The 16,157-nt window shown below is 41.7% G+C and overlaps 1 long non-coding RNA gene and 1 other non-coding gene across 3 annotated transcripts; one reads left to right on the forward strand and one right to left on the reverse strand.

Moving 5' to 3' along the window:
- Window positions 1–585: 585 nt before the first annotated feature.
- On the reverse strand, window positions 586–14,790 carry LOC118935201 (uncharacterized). Of its 2 annotated transcripts, XR_005033712.2 has the most exons (5): window positions 14,583–14,790; window positions 13,653–13,890; window positions 12,653–12,707; window positions 11,503–11,613; window positions 586–2,026 (listed from the first exon to the last, which is right to left on the reverse strand). It is a non-coding gene; the product is annotated as an uncharacterized LOC118935201 (long non-coding RNA). The 2 variants fall into 2 exon arrangements; XR_005033713.2 differs by lacking the exons at window positions 13,653–13,890; window positions 14,583–14,790 and adding an exon at window positions 12,856–13,604.
- Window positions 13,226–13,297, forward strand: TRNAW-CCA (transfer RNA tryptophan (anticodon CCA)). The gene has a single exon. It is a non-coding gene; the product is annotated as a tRNA-Trp (tRNA).
- Window positions 14,791–16,157: the final 1,367 nt, after the last annotated feature.

The following is a 16,157-nucleotide window of genomic DNA, read 5'->3' on the forward strand; positions in this document are numbered from 1 at the left end:
TTTGTTTCATTGCCTCAGGACTGGAATGGCCTTCCCAACAATGTTTATTGAAATCATTTAAAGTGATATACCAGCCATCTGGGGCAAAGGATAACAGATATAGCCAGAAGCAGACACACCAGGGTGCCTAGAAAGAAAGAGTCTGGGGAAGGTGATATATGGGAGAATAGACTTTGAAGAGCTCTTGCCTATGCCAGGAAATCTGCAAGTACATGCCCAAGGGCAGACACATCCTCAGAACCTGAGAAGACCCTAAGCTTTTACCTCTGGCTGATCTTTAGGCTCTGTGAAAGCAGGAAGTGAAGGCTAAAGCAGAGTTGTAAATAGCCTGGCTAAGCATGGAAGTAGTGCCCCAACTCAGAGGCAACCTACAAAGACTGGGAGAGTATTTTTTTTCTTCTCTCTCTCCTAAAATATTTTTTACTTGTTTTATGGCTACAAGCATTTAAGAAAATCTTGTCAAATCGTTAGCACTGACCTCTAAGCAAGGAAAAAGAGACTTGAATGACCCCACAAAACACAGGGGACAAGTGTTGTGCCCAAAGTCGCGAATCCCAGAAGACCACCAAGGAGCCAACACCGATGCAAAAGCAAACAGCCTTTATTCGAGCTAGCTCGAGCTCAATCTCTCATCTACACCAACGCAGTGGCAAGATGCCAGAGAAAGAGAGCCAGTTTCAATACCACAAGGGTTTTATGGGGTTCTAGGGCAGTTGGTGGGGTGATGGTCGTGACTCTGGCTAATTGGCTGGATCTAGGGGTAGTTGGTGGGATGATAGGTCGTGGCTCTGGTCAATTGGCAGGGTCTAAGGGTGGTGGGTGAGCTCTTTGCTGACTGGAGAGGAGAGAGACCAAGCTCTGATTGGGTGAAATAGGATCCAGGTCCTGATTGGCTGAGGTAGGATCCGGGTCCCAATTGGCTGAAATAGAATCTGGGAGCTTGCCTTTTCACAAGCTTTACAAAATGAGTTTAGAAAAGGCACTAAATGACTAGAACCCACCACAGGTAGCACGACCAAATCCAAATGAGGAGGATTTCTAGAATTACAGTATTCAAAATGTCCAGTTTCCAACAACAACAAAAAATGAGGCATGGAAGAAACAGGAAATATTGTTCAATCAAGGAAAAAAGGGGAATTAACAAAAGTCTGCTGAGGAAGGCCACACCTTGGACTTACTAGATGAAGATGTTAATTTAAGATTTAAGGTAAGATTAAAAGCTGATTCTCATCAGAAACCATGGAATGCAGAAAACAGTGGGATGGCATATTCAAAGTATCAAAGAAAAATAAACCATCCACCAAGAATTCTGTATCTAACAAAACTATCCTCCAAAAATGAAGAAGAAATGAAGACTCCCCAGGTAAACAAGCTGAGGGAGGTTATTGCTGCTAGACCTGCTATTCCACAAGAAATGCTATGGAAGCTCTTCAGGCTGAAATTAAAGGCCTCTTGACAGTGACTCAAAACCATATGACTAAATAAAAAAGATCAGAAAAGATACATGTAAAATTAAGTATTGTCATGTTTTTAATTTTTATCTCTTTTTTCTATATGATTTGAGATACAAATGCATAAAACAGTGGCAGGAGCCATGCTACTCAGGCTGTTTGACAAAGTCCAGGCACAAGGATGATAATTGTAAATGTGAAAATGGCCGCTTTGTGGTCAAAAAATAAATCACGCTCTGTCTAGCACCTTTCATGCACTGTTTTATGGCATCTGCTTTGCATAAGAATTAGTCATGATAAGGAAGAAATAAAACATGAAAAGCTGCACGTAGCAGGAAACGATGATATCTGCCTGTAATTAAAGGTAGTGAGTGGGAATAAGTTAGAAACAGAAAGGAAAAAAGACTGTGACCTCACTGATCAAAGAACAAATGCCTGGAATGGATATCATATAAATAAAACACTGCTAGCATGCTTGCTAGGAGATGCTTCCAGTTTGACTCTGTGTCTTGTCTCCTCACTCACTGACGCCGTCCTTTCCTTTGGGCAGCCCACCCCTCGCGGGAGCTGGACTCCTGCAAAACAGTAATTGAAAATTTATGTCAATGGGTACACCATGTGTAGAGATGAAATCTGTGTCACTAACAGAGAGAGAATGGAATTGTATAGGGGCAGAGTTTTGTAAACTATTAAAGCCATGCTGACATTCACTCAAATTAGCTTGTTATAAGATGTCAACTGAAAACAAGTTGTAGACACCTAATAAAATAACAAAAATATGCAAAAAGTTTTTTAAAAAGAAGGGAATAAAATAGTATACTACAAAAAGTCAAACACAAAAGGAGGCAGTAATGAATTGATGAAAAACATGATATACAGAATATAATGCATATAAGTCCTTCCATATCAGTAATAACCATAAATATAAATGGAGTAAACATGCCAATCAAAGGACTGAATTTGGCAGAATGGATAAACATGGTCCAAAATATTCTATCTACAAGAGACTTGTTTTATATCCAAAGACACAAATGGGTTGAAAGTGAGTGAATGGAAAAATCCCATGCAGAGTAATCGAAAGAGAGCTGCAGTGGCTATGAAATAAGGGAAAGGCAGTATAAATTGATAAACATTGTAAATATATCAAGAAGATATAACAATTATAAACATATATGCATCAAACAACAGAATCCCAAAATATGTGAAATAAAAATTAAATGAATTCAAGAGAGAAAAAAAGTGTTGCACAATGATAGAGTTCAAAACCCCATTTTAAAAAATGGATAGAATGAAAGATCGGTTAAGAAATAGAGAACTCGACCATGAAGAACAGACATCTACAAATCACTCCAACAACAGAATATACGTTCTTCTCAAGTGCATCTGTAACTTTCTCCAGGACAGACCATATGTTAACCCACAAAACAAGTCTCAATATTTTATAAGATTGAAACAATACAAATTATTCTCTCCAACCACAATGGATGAAACAAAATTAATAATGGTAAGATACATGGAAAATTCACAAATATACTGAAATTAAACAAGATAATCAGTGGGTCAAAGATGATTTTACAAGAGAAATTAGAAATACTGAGACAATAAAAGTGAAAACATAACATACTGTGACTTCTGGGAAGCAACACAGGAAATTTATAGGTATAAATGCCTACATTAAAAAAGAAAGTGCTGTTTCTGCTCTCCACCTTTCCTAAGAGTGTAATTATACTTTGCTTAATAAACTCCTGCTATTTAAAACTGAAAAGAAAGAAGAAATATCCAAAATCAATAACCTAACTATACATCAAGAACTAGAAAAAGAGCAGACTAAAGTCAAAGATAGCAGAAGGAAATAATAAACATTAGAGCAGATATAATGAAATAAATAATTGAAAAACAGTACAGAGAATCAATGAAATCAAAAGGTGATCCTTTGAAAAAATCAACAAAATTGGTAAACCTTTAGCTAAACTGGGTAAGAAAAAAAGAAAATTCAAATTACTAAAATCAGAATTGAAAATAGGGACATTGCTACCAACTTTACAGAAATAAATCAGATTATAAGAGAATTATATACCAATAAAATAACCTTGATGAAATGGTCAAGTTCCTAAACTGGCTCAGGAATAAACAGAAAATCTGGAAGGGCCTATAACAAGTAAAGAGCTGGAATTTATAATCAAAAACTGCCCCAAAATGAAAAGCCCAGAATCAATGGTTTCACTGGTGAATTCTAATAAAAATTAATTAGGAATTGACACCAATCCAACTAAATCTCTTTGAAAAACATAGGAGAACACTTCCCAAACCATTTATGAGGCCGGCATTATTCTGATACCAAAACTAGGCATACACTGCAAGAAAAGAAATCTAAAGACCACATCTGTTATGAATAAAGATACAAAAATCCTCAACAAGATACTATCAAACCAAATCTAGCAGCATATTTAAAAGGTTATACACCAGGACCTAATATTGGAAATGCAAGGTTGGTTCAATATATGAAAAATCAATGTAATATACCACATTAATAGAATGAAGGAAAAAGTGCATGAACCTCTCAGTTGATATAGAAAAAGCATTTGGCAAAATCTCACAATATTTCATGACAAAAATGCTAAGCAAACTAACAGTAGAAGGAAACTTCTCAACCTCATAAAATGCATCTCTGAAAAATCCACAGGTAACATCATAGTTGTGAAAGACTGGGTGCTTTCTGCCTAAAATCAACACTAGTACACCACTTTTCACCACTTCTATTCAATGTTTCATTTGATGTTCTAGCCAGAGCAATTAGGCAAAAAAAAAAAAAAAGGCATTCAAAAAAGGAAAAATAAAACTATTGCTATTCACAGATGGCATTATCTTATATGTATAAGAATCCTAAAGAATTTTGTGGAAAAAATTATTAGAGCTAATAAAGGAATTGAATAAAGTTGTAGGACGCAATATTAAAACAAAAAATTAATTGTATTTCTACACATTAGCAACAATCTGTAAAGAACATTAAGAAAATACCATTTGAAATTAGATCCAAAAGAATAAAATACCTAGGAATAAAATTAGGGAAGATTCATAATGTGGAAAACAAACTAGTGGTTGCCATAGGGAAGGGGGTGGAGGAATAAGTGAAACAGATGAAGGGGATAAAAAGAGACAAACTTCCAATTATAAAATAAGTCATGGGAATAAAAAATACAGCATAGAGAATATAGTTGATAACATTGTAATATCTATATATGGTGACAGAAGGGAACTACACTTTTCATGGTGAGCATTTAGTAATGTACATAATTGTTGAATCACTACATTGTAGTCCTGAAATCAATATAATATTGTATACCAACTATACTTTAATTAAAAAAAATTAGCTAGGGAAGTGTAGGACCTCTGCACTAAAAACTATAAAACATTGCTGAGATAAATTAAAGAGCACCGAAAGACATCTCATGTTCATGGTGTGGAAGACCACAATGACATTGTTAAGATATTTTTATAAAAAGATATTTTTATAAAAAGATATTGTTAAGATGACAGTACTCCCCAAATCAATCCACAGATTCAATGCAATTCCTGTCAAAACCCCAATGGACTTTTTTTGCAGAAATGGAAAAAATTGATCCTCAAATGTATATTGAATTTCAAGGGGCTCTGAATAGCCAAATCAATCTTGAAAATGTACAAAGTTGGAGGACTCACCTTATGATTTCAAAATGTATTACAGTATATCAAAATATTGTGGTACTGACATAAGGGCAGACCTATTTCAATGGAATCAAGTTGAGAGTTTAAAAATAAACCCATACATCCATGGTCAATTGGTTTTTGACAAGGGTGACAAGGGCATTCAATGGGGAAATAGTCTCTTCAGCAATTGGTGCTGGGACAAATGGGTTTCTGCATGCAAAAAGAACTGAAGTTGGACGCCTAACTCACACCATATTAAAAAAAATAAATCAAGGGGAACCCTCGTACACTGCTGGTGGGAATGTAAGCTAGTTCAAACGTTGTGGAAAGCAATACGGAGGTTCCTCAAAAAACTAAAAATAGAAATACCATTTGACCGGGGAATCCCACTCCTTGGAATTTACCCAAAGAATACAACTTCTCAGATTTAAAAAGACATATGCACCCCTATGTTTATCACAGCACTTTTTACAATAGTCAAGATACGGAAGCAACCTAAGTGTCCATCAGTAGATGAATGGATAAAGAAGATGGCGTACATATACACAATGGAATACTATTCAGCCATAAGAAAGAAACAAATCCTACCGTTTGCAACAACACGGATGGAGCTGGAGGATATTATGCTCAGTGAAATAAGCCAGGCAGAGAAAGACAAGTGCCAAATGATTTCCCTCATTTGTGGAGTATAACAACGAAGTAAAACTGAAGGAACAAAATAGCAGCAGACTCAGAGACTCCAAGAATGAACTAGAGGTTACCAAAGGGGAGGGGTGTGGAAGGGCAGGTGGGGATGGAGGGAGAAGGGAATTGAGGGGTATTATGTTTAGTACACATGGTGTGGGGGATCATGGGGAAAACAGTGTAGCACAGAGAAGGTAAATAGTGACTCTGTGGCATTTTACTACACTGAGGGACAGTGACTGCATTGGGGTATGGGTGGGGACTTGATAATATGGGTAAATGTAGTAACCACATTGTTTTTCATGTGAAACCTTCATAAGAGTGTATATCAATAATACCTTAATAATAAATAAATAAATAAATAAATAAACAAACCAGAAAGGATTAATGACCTAAATATGCTAAAAAATTTTGAATCATAAAACTCTTAGAAGAACTCTGGGGTAAATCTTCATGATCTAGGAATTGTCAATTGTTTCTTATATACAACACAAAAAGCACAAGCAACAAAAGAAAAAACAAATTCACTTCATCAAAATTAAAGGCTTTGTGCACCCAAGGATACTATTAAGAGAGTTAAAAGTCAACACATAAAATGGGAGAAAATATTTGCAAGTCATTATCTGGTAAGGAGCTAGTGTCCAGAATATGTAAAGAACTTAAATCTCAACAAAAGACAAGCAACCCAATTCAAAAACAGGCAAATAACTTGAATAGACATAGCTCCAAAGAAGATACATGAATATGACTTAAAAACACATGAAAAGATACTCAGTGTCAGTAGTTGTTATGGACTGAATTTTGTCAACCCCACTAATTCATATATTAAAGCCCTAACCCCCTAACATGATTGTATTTGGAAATAAAGCCTATAGGGATGAAATTAAGGTTAAATGAAGTTCTGAGAGTGGGGTCCTAATCCAAAAGGATTGATGTTTTTACAAGAAAGGAGAGAGAGACAAAGAAAGCTCCCTCTCTTCTTGCATGCACATAGAAGAGGCCATGTGGGGCACAGCAAGCAGGCAGAGCCTAGAAGAGGAGCTTTACCAGAAACCAACCAGTCTCAAAGGACAACATATCGTATAATTCCATTCATAGGAAATGGGGAAATTATAAAGACAGAAAGTAGACTAGTGGTTGCCTAGGGTTGGTGATGGAGGATGTGATAGTTAATTTTTTGTGTCAGCTTGATTGGGCTGCAGGGTACCCAGATACTTGGTCAAACATTATTCTGGTGTTCCTATGATGGTGTTTTTGGATGACATTAACATTTAAATTGGTAGACCCAGTAAAGCAGATTGCCCTCCCTAATGTGAGTGGGCCTTATACAATCAGTTGCGGTTAAATAGAACAAAAAGTCCAACCTCCTGAGTAAAAAAGGATTCTGCCTTTGGACTTCAACTGAAACATCAGCTCTTCTTGGGTGTTGACACTGCCTGACTTTGGGAGGGAACTACACCATCAGATCTCCGATTCTCAGGCCTTCAGACTCAGACTGGAATTAAGTCGTTGGCTTTTCTGGGTCTCCAGATTGTGGACTCACCCTGCATATCTTGGGACTTCCCTGACTCCATAATCACCTGAGCCAATTCCACGTATATACATCCTACTGGTTCTGTTTATCTGGAGAACCCTAATACAGGGAAATTGGGGAAGTGACAGCTAATGGGTTTATTTTCAGGGTGACAGAAGTATTCTACAATTGATTGTATTGATGGCTGCACAATTCTGTTACTGTATTACAGTTATTACAACTCTACTAACACGGTATGTGAATTATACCCTAATAAAACTCTCTTTAAAAGAAAAATGAATGTTTTTTTAAAGGCTTTTTTGATATTTAATACCGTATACACTATTAAATAAAGACGAAAGAGCTACAGTATGTCAGATTCTTTCAGTGTTAAATTAGTGGCTTTTGTACAAAAATTTGCTGCGGGAATTGAATGCTATAATTTATTGTAAAGATCTTGGTAATGTGTACATCGGCTTTGTTTCCTTTTGTTACCGTGTTAGAAATTTCCTTTATGTGATATTTATTGCTCTAAGTCACTATACAAATCTATATTAAAATATAAATTTAAAAAAAACAGTGGATATTATTTTTCCCTTGTTTATTTTCTCCACCCTCCTCTCCCCAGACACATGTAGGGTATCTCCAGGCCAGCCCTCCCCAGGACCAATGTCCCCATGTTCTGTTCAGGACATGTGAACTTCTGGTCTACGATGTCATTCTTGGTCCTCTTAATGGGGGGATGGTGTCGGGGCCAGTGCTGGGGGGTCACAACCATGAAATCCTTGGAGGCACACACTAGGCATTCCTTCTGGAGAAGGAAGTCAGAGGCCTGCAGGTGAGGCCGGTCCCCATCTGCACAAGGCCGCTAAGCCCCTTTGGTCCAGCTGGGCGCACTGGGCCTCATCCTGCGCCCAGGCTGCTAGGGCACCACCGTCCCCAAATGGCGCAACAGTGCTGGGATGTTTCTTCCAGCTGGCCAAGTGATCCCCATAAAGTCATTGCTCCTAGGCCCCAAACATGTCTCCGCGGGGGTGGGCCATCACCTGGCTCTACAGGACAGAGGACCAGGCAGAAGGCGGCTGGAGCCGGAAGGGGAAGGGCTGCCACGGGAGATGGCTCGGAGGCAGGGCGCAGCACGAGGCACTTGGAGGGGCACGCAGTGGATGGAGTCACGTGGGGAGGGCACTGCATGACCCCACAGGCGTCCCAGGGTGGCGTGGGCAGAGCCTCTGCCGGGATTGGCCGGCAGTTACGTTGTGGGGAGGCGGCAGCCCCTGGGCTGAACCTGGGGGGTGGGGAGGCCCTGCGGCCGCTCCTCTACCCAGGCTTTCTCCCGCACCAGCTGAGCAGGCCCCGCTGCCCCATCTAGTCTTCTCCACACTCCGCCCCCGCCCCCGCCTCGGCCATCGCCCATCGCCCATCGGGGTCCAGGCTGGGGCTGCTGTGCCCTGACCCCCGGCCTGGGCTCCCAGTCCCGCCACATACCCAGCTGCTACCATGCTCAGGAGCAGGCCACCCGCGTCCTCGGGGAGGGTGGATCCTGCAGGACAATGCCTCCGTGCCACACGGTGCCTTCGGGCGTAGGCACAAAGGGCCTCACGGAGACCATTGCCAGCTGGATGACTGTAGTGCCTCAAGAACAAATTTAGTCTGAGACAACCATCAAAGAAATTGAGAGTATAGGAACTAAAATAAGGGTCATGCCCTACATGAAGGAAAGCCAAAATAGAGAATGAGGAACGAGGTCTTAGGAATGTCTAAAAGTTTTGACAGAAGCAGACTGGCTGCCTTTTAAACCTACTGCTGGCTAAGAAACACCAGAACCTCAAAATAGGGCTCAGAAGAACTCAGAGATCCCGAAGGTATGGAAAGTGCAGTTCTTTCCCTTAAGGAGCTCCTGGATTGTTTGGCTAATGGTTATTCTGAGGGAGAAGGGGTGAGACAGGGACCGTGGGTGTAGTCAGAGTAGGGTGAGGGCCTCCGGAAAAAGCAAGGCAGGATATTCAATGTAACTACATGCAAGGAAACCCCTACTAAAACTCTTGTGTTAATCATTCAGCTCTAGAGTCATTCTTCAGTGAGGTTAGTTAATATACCCCAGATAAATAAGAGTAGCACATGTTTTTATTATGCTAATCATTTATAATCATGTGTTAGATTCATGTTAGCGCACTGAAAGGCCCAGGTCTACATGCTTTCTTTCCTCCTTCAGATCTGATGAAGTGATTTTGCAAACTGGGCAACTAATTTAGCAAGTAAGCCCAGGCATAAACAGCACAGTAAAAGGCAAGAGGGATTCCACCTTAAAGATAAGATTACATTTTAATACCCAAGAAGTTAAGAAGGTAGAAATTCTTAACTTACTCTTTAGCAAACAATACCTCAGCCCACCTTGGGCAGCCTTGTTTAATATGCTCCCAGACTAAGATGCTGGTATCTCAGGGAGAAAGCATCAGAGCAGGAAGTTGCTTGTGTTAAGTTAATTCTAAATATTCAAGAACCACTTAATAAGTCCACACCCCTAAGCTTTTTTTCATGTTCTCAAAAATCCTCAACTGCCTATAAAACCCCCTAGACAACGCACCACCCGGACTCTTTTGTCCCCTCCTGGTGTGAGCTGGGAGCTCTGTCCTTTCACTTTATCTCTAAATAAAAGCCTGTACCTTGCTCTCCTACCTTGAGTGTTTGTGAAGCTCATTCTTTGGCTTCGTGAACAAGAACGCGGCATAAGGGGGACCTAAGGCCTGACCCCCTGCACGGAGACCTGACAGCTTCCCCTAACGGCCCTACAGTTTGGCTTCTTCCCATTTCCTTTCACAAGTGTTACTCCCAAAATACATTTTGGCACTCCTGTCTCTCCTTATGCTTCCAAAGAACCCCACCTGCAATGAGGCTGGTTCCCCAAACTGCATTATATATAGAAAACCCACTCCACAGAGCCCCACACCTTTTTCTCAGGGTTCAGTTTTCAAGTCCCTGGTTGGAATTTATTGGATAAAGAATGTGTAAATCATCTCCGGTGGGCTTTGGGGAACTGGAACATTTTCAGTCCCTTAGAAAACAGGAGCTGAATGAAGACTTTTTGCCGAATCTAAGACAATACTAAACTAGGCAGAGACTGAGAAGTCAGACTTAACGTGTTTTTCCTAATGACAGGGCAGCCCTTGCAATAATCCCTGCATCTTTCTCTTCCACAGCAGTTACTTCTGGAGCACTCACTACAACGGTGCTTTACAGGTAGCGTGGATACTCACTCCTAGAGGCATGCACTCCAGAGGCCAGCTTCCCTGCCTCACTCCTCGGGAAATGTAGACTGAACTTGTGCAATAGAACAGTCAAGTTGGTTCCTGATACTTCACTATTACACAGTTTTGATGAGAACAATCTTGAAGGTACACCTTTGTATTCATCCTTAACTGTTCTTTTGGTATTTATTAATTGGAAGAGGAAGAGCTTGGACAAAAGCATTCGCCACATTACAGTCCAAACAGCTAGCACCAGTTTACATTCTTTTCAGGTCTTGCATGAAAATATCCATTTCCCCACACCCTTGCCACTGTGGCAAGTATCTAAATGTTTGTACTTAATTAGATATTGTTTAGTAATTTTGAAATCTTCTATATTTTACAGAAGTTTAAAGAAGTAATTTAATTCTAAAATAAGGAGGCAGTTCTTTGTAATTTCTGGGCAGCACAGGAATTTTGGTGAGCAGCAGGGCTGGGACTAGGGTGAGGCAAGTGAGGCACTTTCATAGGTGCAAAATTTGAGGGGTGGGGTGGCTCTAAAAAATCCCAGCAGTCAAAATAAATAATAAATAATGCAATATTTTTAAAAATAAAAATTAATGCAAAAAAACTCCATGATGAACAAAGTATCAAAATTTTAAATCAGAGGCTCACACCCTGCACACCTGCATGACTGTCTCACTCCCTTTAGTCTTGGCTTTGCCCCCACAAACAGGATTCCAACTGTTAAAAGAACCCTTTAACCATATTTGAGTAATCTTTTTAATGCCTTCATCTGACTACATCACCATACTGTAGTTTAAGGATATACCCACATCATGGAATGAAAATCAGTTTTTGATTTTTCCATATCCCAGGAGAAGAGGGGTCAGGATATGCCAGGTGTACCCAAAAATATGAGCAGGGGTTTCAAGAGTACCTCTGGTCTTTCCTTGGGTGTGAGGAATTCTTTTCAGTAGATTCTGGGCTCGCGACCTCTGTGGGAGAGGCACCAGCTCTTCTTCACCATAACCTTGCCAATGCTGGAGGGCTTCCAAAAGGAGAAGGGAAGGAAGTTTGTGGTCAGCCTGAAAATGAACCCAAACCTCAGTGCTATGGCACCTCACTTACTTCGCTGGGCTCTGAGAGGTGGTTTCCACCACTCCCTAGCTCCCCCAGCTCTTCCTTACCCTTCCCATCAGGGTCCAATTCACCCCTGGGCCATCAAAAGCAGTAAGGAGGTGACTCAAGTCTCTGGCTACAGCAATCATGCTACGGGCTGGATGGCTCTCCCCCACTGAGGACAGTGATAGAGCCTTCTGGTCTTTGCTTCTCTGACAGCCTTGGAGCAGCCACCCCCTGACTCACAGTTAATCCAAATGCCTGCTGTTCTCACATTTGGCCACAAGCACAAAAGACTCCATGACTCTTTTCCTGTTTAACCTGTGGGGTGGTTTTAGCTGCTCCAGAATAACCAGGCTGGTGAGACAGCCCTCCACGCCAACTAGCTCCACCGAGTGCCAGACACAGTTCCTCTTCCTCCTACAAAGACTGGGGCCCCTTCTAGATCTTTCTCTAAAGAACACCAGACCCTGTGGATGTTGTATTTAGTGAATTAAATGATGCTTCATGTTCTTAAACAGACACAGAATAGTGCTCTAGCTTTAATAGCTTTTTTAATTTAAGAGCTTATTTACTCACTTGTTTTATTTTTCTTATTTAATAAAGAGGAAAAGGTACTGTCCAAAAGCAGGGGAAGACTCCCGTGAGGCAGATGATTAGCCATTTAAAATTATGCTAGGGAAAATTATTAACCAAAATATGCAGACAATGTAACAGTGAAAAAAATCAACAAAACTGTCACGTACAATATAATCTCTTCTCAAAAATGAATTTCAAGTGCTCAGAAGGGGATGCTAATGTTTTCTCTCCTGATCTGGGTGCTGGATACACAAGTATTTGCACTTCGTGAAAATACTTTTACATATGTGTGCTGTCAATTGAAGGTGCAAAAATATATCTATGATGGATATGTGGCCAGGAAAAATCTGCAAAAGCTAAACAGCACATCAAAATATTAGCAGTGGTACCTCTGGATGGCGGGGTTTTCAATGATTCTAATTTTCTTCCAGAAACTGTTTTGTCCTAAAAAAAAAAAAGTGCGATTACAGTTTAAAAATAATTAAATTGTTGCGTTTTTCAGACTCATCAAGCCCTCTGTCTTCTGGCAGTGGGAGCTGCCCTCTCTCCCGGACACCGGAAGGGTAGGAAGAGGCCACCGCGCTCAGCACACCTGAGCCTCACCGCGGGACGGTCGCCACTTCGCGGGCAGAGGGCAGAGGGCGGAGGGCGGACGAGGGACGTCCCCCGGGATTCCCGCCCGCTCCGGGGCCTTCCGCCTCTGCGCCGCCGGCGTCCCCGCCTCAGGCAGCCCGCGCGGCCCGTGTCTCCCCCAGGCGGGTGCTCCGCCGCGGCGCCGCAGTCAGACTCGGATGCTTCACAGGCGTTCGTTTCCCCAAGTCCGAGGAGCCTGATGCGCACGCTCGTGCTCTTAATTGCGTGCTTGGGTTCTAGAGAGGAAGCGCAGCCCGCTCTGGGTCTTTTGAGTGGGGAGCCGTGCCGGTAAAACAGTCTATAACAATGCGAAATCCCGTGCTAAGTGTGACCTCGTGGCGCAATGGTAGCGCGTCTGACTCCAGATCAGAAGGTTGCGTGTTCAAGTCACGTCGGGGTCACTGTGGGGGATTTTTTCTTCTTCCAACTGCTGAAGAGCGCAAGGAGCGTATTAAAAGCCAATAACAGGAGAAATTCGACTTTGTGGAAGCGCAATCTTCTTCCCAATAGGACAGAGATCCCTTCTTTTTTCCTTCCATCGCTAACACGGTTATAAACGCGACTGCCAGAGGATGAGGTTTCTTCTGGCCACCGGCAGGAGGCGCGGCGCCGAGCCTCAGAGACACCCCAAGGGAGAGGGGACTGAGCGGGCCTGCGAGCAGGCGGACGCCTGCCCCCTTCCGCTCTCGCGTGCGCCAGCAATCCTCGCCCACTTCGCCCCGCCCCAGGCCCCAAGCACCCCAGGCTGTGACTCACTGCGCCTCGGGAAGGTCTCTCTCCGGGAAGCGGAGTATCCTGTGCCAAGGACGGGTTCCTTTTGCATGTCTCCTTGCCCGCCTTGTTTTTCTCTTTGCCCCAGATGTTCCCTCTGGTGGTGGTTTTCTCATCACCTGGATTATTGCATTATTAGAAGCTCCAAGGATTTAGCCACAGGCATAAGGCCTGGATATTCACGTCAGTATGTTTATTAATTTAAAAACAAAGCCCTATCCATCTGTAGAGGGACGTATAGGAAATAAAAATACAAGTTTCATAACAATTAAAAAAATATAAAAAGTTTAAATACACATGTTAATGGATACATACTTAACGTATCCAAATTAAAAGGACGAATGGGAATTATACACAAAAACTTAACCGTTCTTGAGAATGAGGAAGAGGAAGAGATAGAGTAAGAATTTTTTTTTTAAAGTAGGCATAACCAAATCGTTAATGTTTATTAAATCTGATGAGAGGTATATGGGAGCTAATATTATGAAACATGGCTTTCCTGTCGGAATTCACTCTACCTGCATAATCCAAACCTCCTCCCCCAAGCCAAAAAATTAGTTTGTAATTTCTCACATTAGTAGGACCCTCAGCACGCTGGGAGAAGTAGAGAAAGAATATACCTTTGAAATAGGCTTTTTAGTGTCTCCAAATATGAAGTCCCAGTCACAATTCGCTCATATATATTTGAAAAGAAAATCGAAAGAAGACTTTAGGAGTAAGAGCCAGCAAAATCAGACCCACAGACTTAAGATAAGGGGATTGTCAGATACAGAAGGCACAGTGGATATGTTTAATCTTGTTAAAATGGAAGAGCGTACTAAAAAGTTGACCACAGAACAAGAGACAATAAAAATTGTTACCAAAAAAACAAGAGACAAAAAAAACTGTTACCAATAAAAACCGAACCAAACTAACCTGGGTCCTCTCACCCGTTGTCTTGCAAAGCCAAACACTTGACACCGGGGCAGTGAAAGAAAGGGGGCGTTCCTGCAGGGCGCCCAGCAGGGAGAACAGGGGGCTCTAGCCCAAGGTCCTCAACGCCCCGGGGCTTACAAAAAAAAGCAAGGGTTTTTGAAGGCAGAGTCCTGGGGAAGGCCTGCAGGCCGTGTGCTCAGCTCGCGCTCATTCCCCTGACTGGTCCGCGGTGAGGTGAGCGGCTGTCTGGAGTCTCCCCGGCAGCCTTCTGGCTCCACCCAGCCAGGGGTCTGCGTGTTGTGGTCAGGAGGGGGCCCAGCTGGTGGGGTCTGAATTCCTGCAGAAAATCTCAAGGACACCCGAGGCAAGTTTATCTATGGCCTTGAGGGGAGCTAAGAGTCCTCTATCTGTTTTGTTTGCTTTACCTTGTGTGGGTAAAATTGTAACATTTCCAGAGTATCTCGCCTGGCTTTAGCGCATTCGCATAGCGGTTGGAGAGAAGTTCATCTCCATGTCAATGGGTAATTACCTGGGCAACCGGGGGCGCGTCTGGACCTGAGAATTTAAGTGGAGGGGCTGGCTTGCTTGCTGGCTTGCTTCCTTCTGGAGCAGGGGGAGAAAGGGCGCTGGACTGCAGTTAAACGGGTTTTAAACTTTATTTCTCCCTTTGACTGATTTTGTTTTTTAGAGGTATTTTGCCCCAGGATTTCCTTTCCCTGGGCTTATACTTTGGTTTGCAAACTCCCACTTTCTTTAACCTCTACTTACTCAGTCTCATTCCCACATCTGGGTCATCACTGAGGGACTTGAGGTTCTCTTTGATTTTTTTAAATGAGAAATCTGGGAGATTTCTCCAAAACGGAGCTCCGTGTACCGTTACAAAATGAACAGGTATGTTTTAAATAACTAAAAATAAAAATAAAAATTCTGGAAATGCAAGATTTAATATGTGATATTAGAAACACAATGGATATTATTAACCAGCAGATTAGACAGAACTAAAAACAATTAATGAAACAGAATATTTTGGCGGTTCAAAATAAGTCCATCAATTCTTGACACTCCCTTCAAAAGGTGATGCCTAGTTCTTTTCCTCTTGAGTATGAACTCAACTTTGTGCCATTATCTGTAGACTAATAGAAAAATAGAAAGTAGAAAAAAGCAGATGTTATGGCATGTGATTTTGGAGACCAGGTCATAAAAGGAACTGTGGTTTCCTGCTTCTCTAGATCACTTGGAAAAGTCAGCTGCCACATTGCAAGAACACTTATAAAGTCCTGTAGGGAGGGTCACTTGATGAAGAACAGTCTGATCAAGTTCTCCAATGACTGCAGCCCCAGCCAACATTTTGACTCCAACCTCATATGAAATCTTTAACCAGAACCAATTGGCTAAGCCACACCCAAATTTCTGACTTCCAGAAATTGGTGGGAGATAGTAAATGTTAAGGTGCTAAGCTTTGGGGATAATTTGTTATGTAGGAATGTAGATAACTAATACAAATATAGAATTTTTAAAAGTACACACAATAAAGAGACAGGGAATAGAAAATATGGTGTGTGGTGGTGGTGAGGA

This window comes from Manis pentadactyla, chromosome 4 (genome assembly GCF_030020395.1).
Source record: "Manis pentadactyla isolate mManPen7 chromosome 4, mManPen7.hap1, whole genome shotgun sequence".
Lineage (NCBI taxonomy): Eukaryota > Metazoa > Chordata > Mammalia > Pholidota > Manidae > Manis > Manis pentadactyla.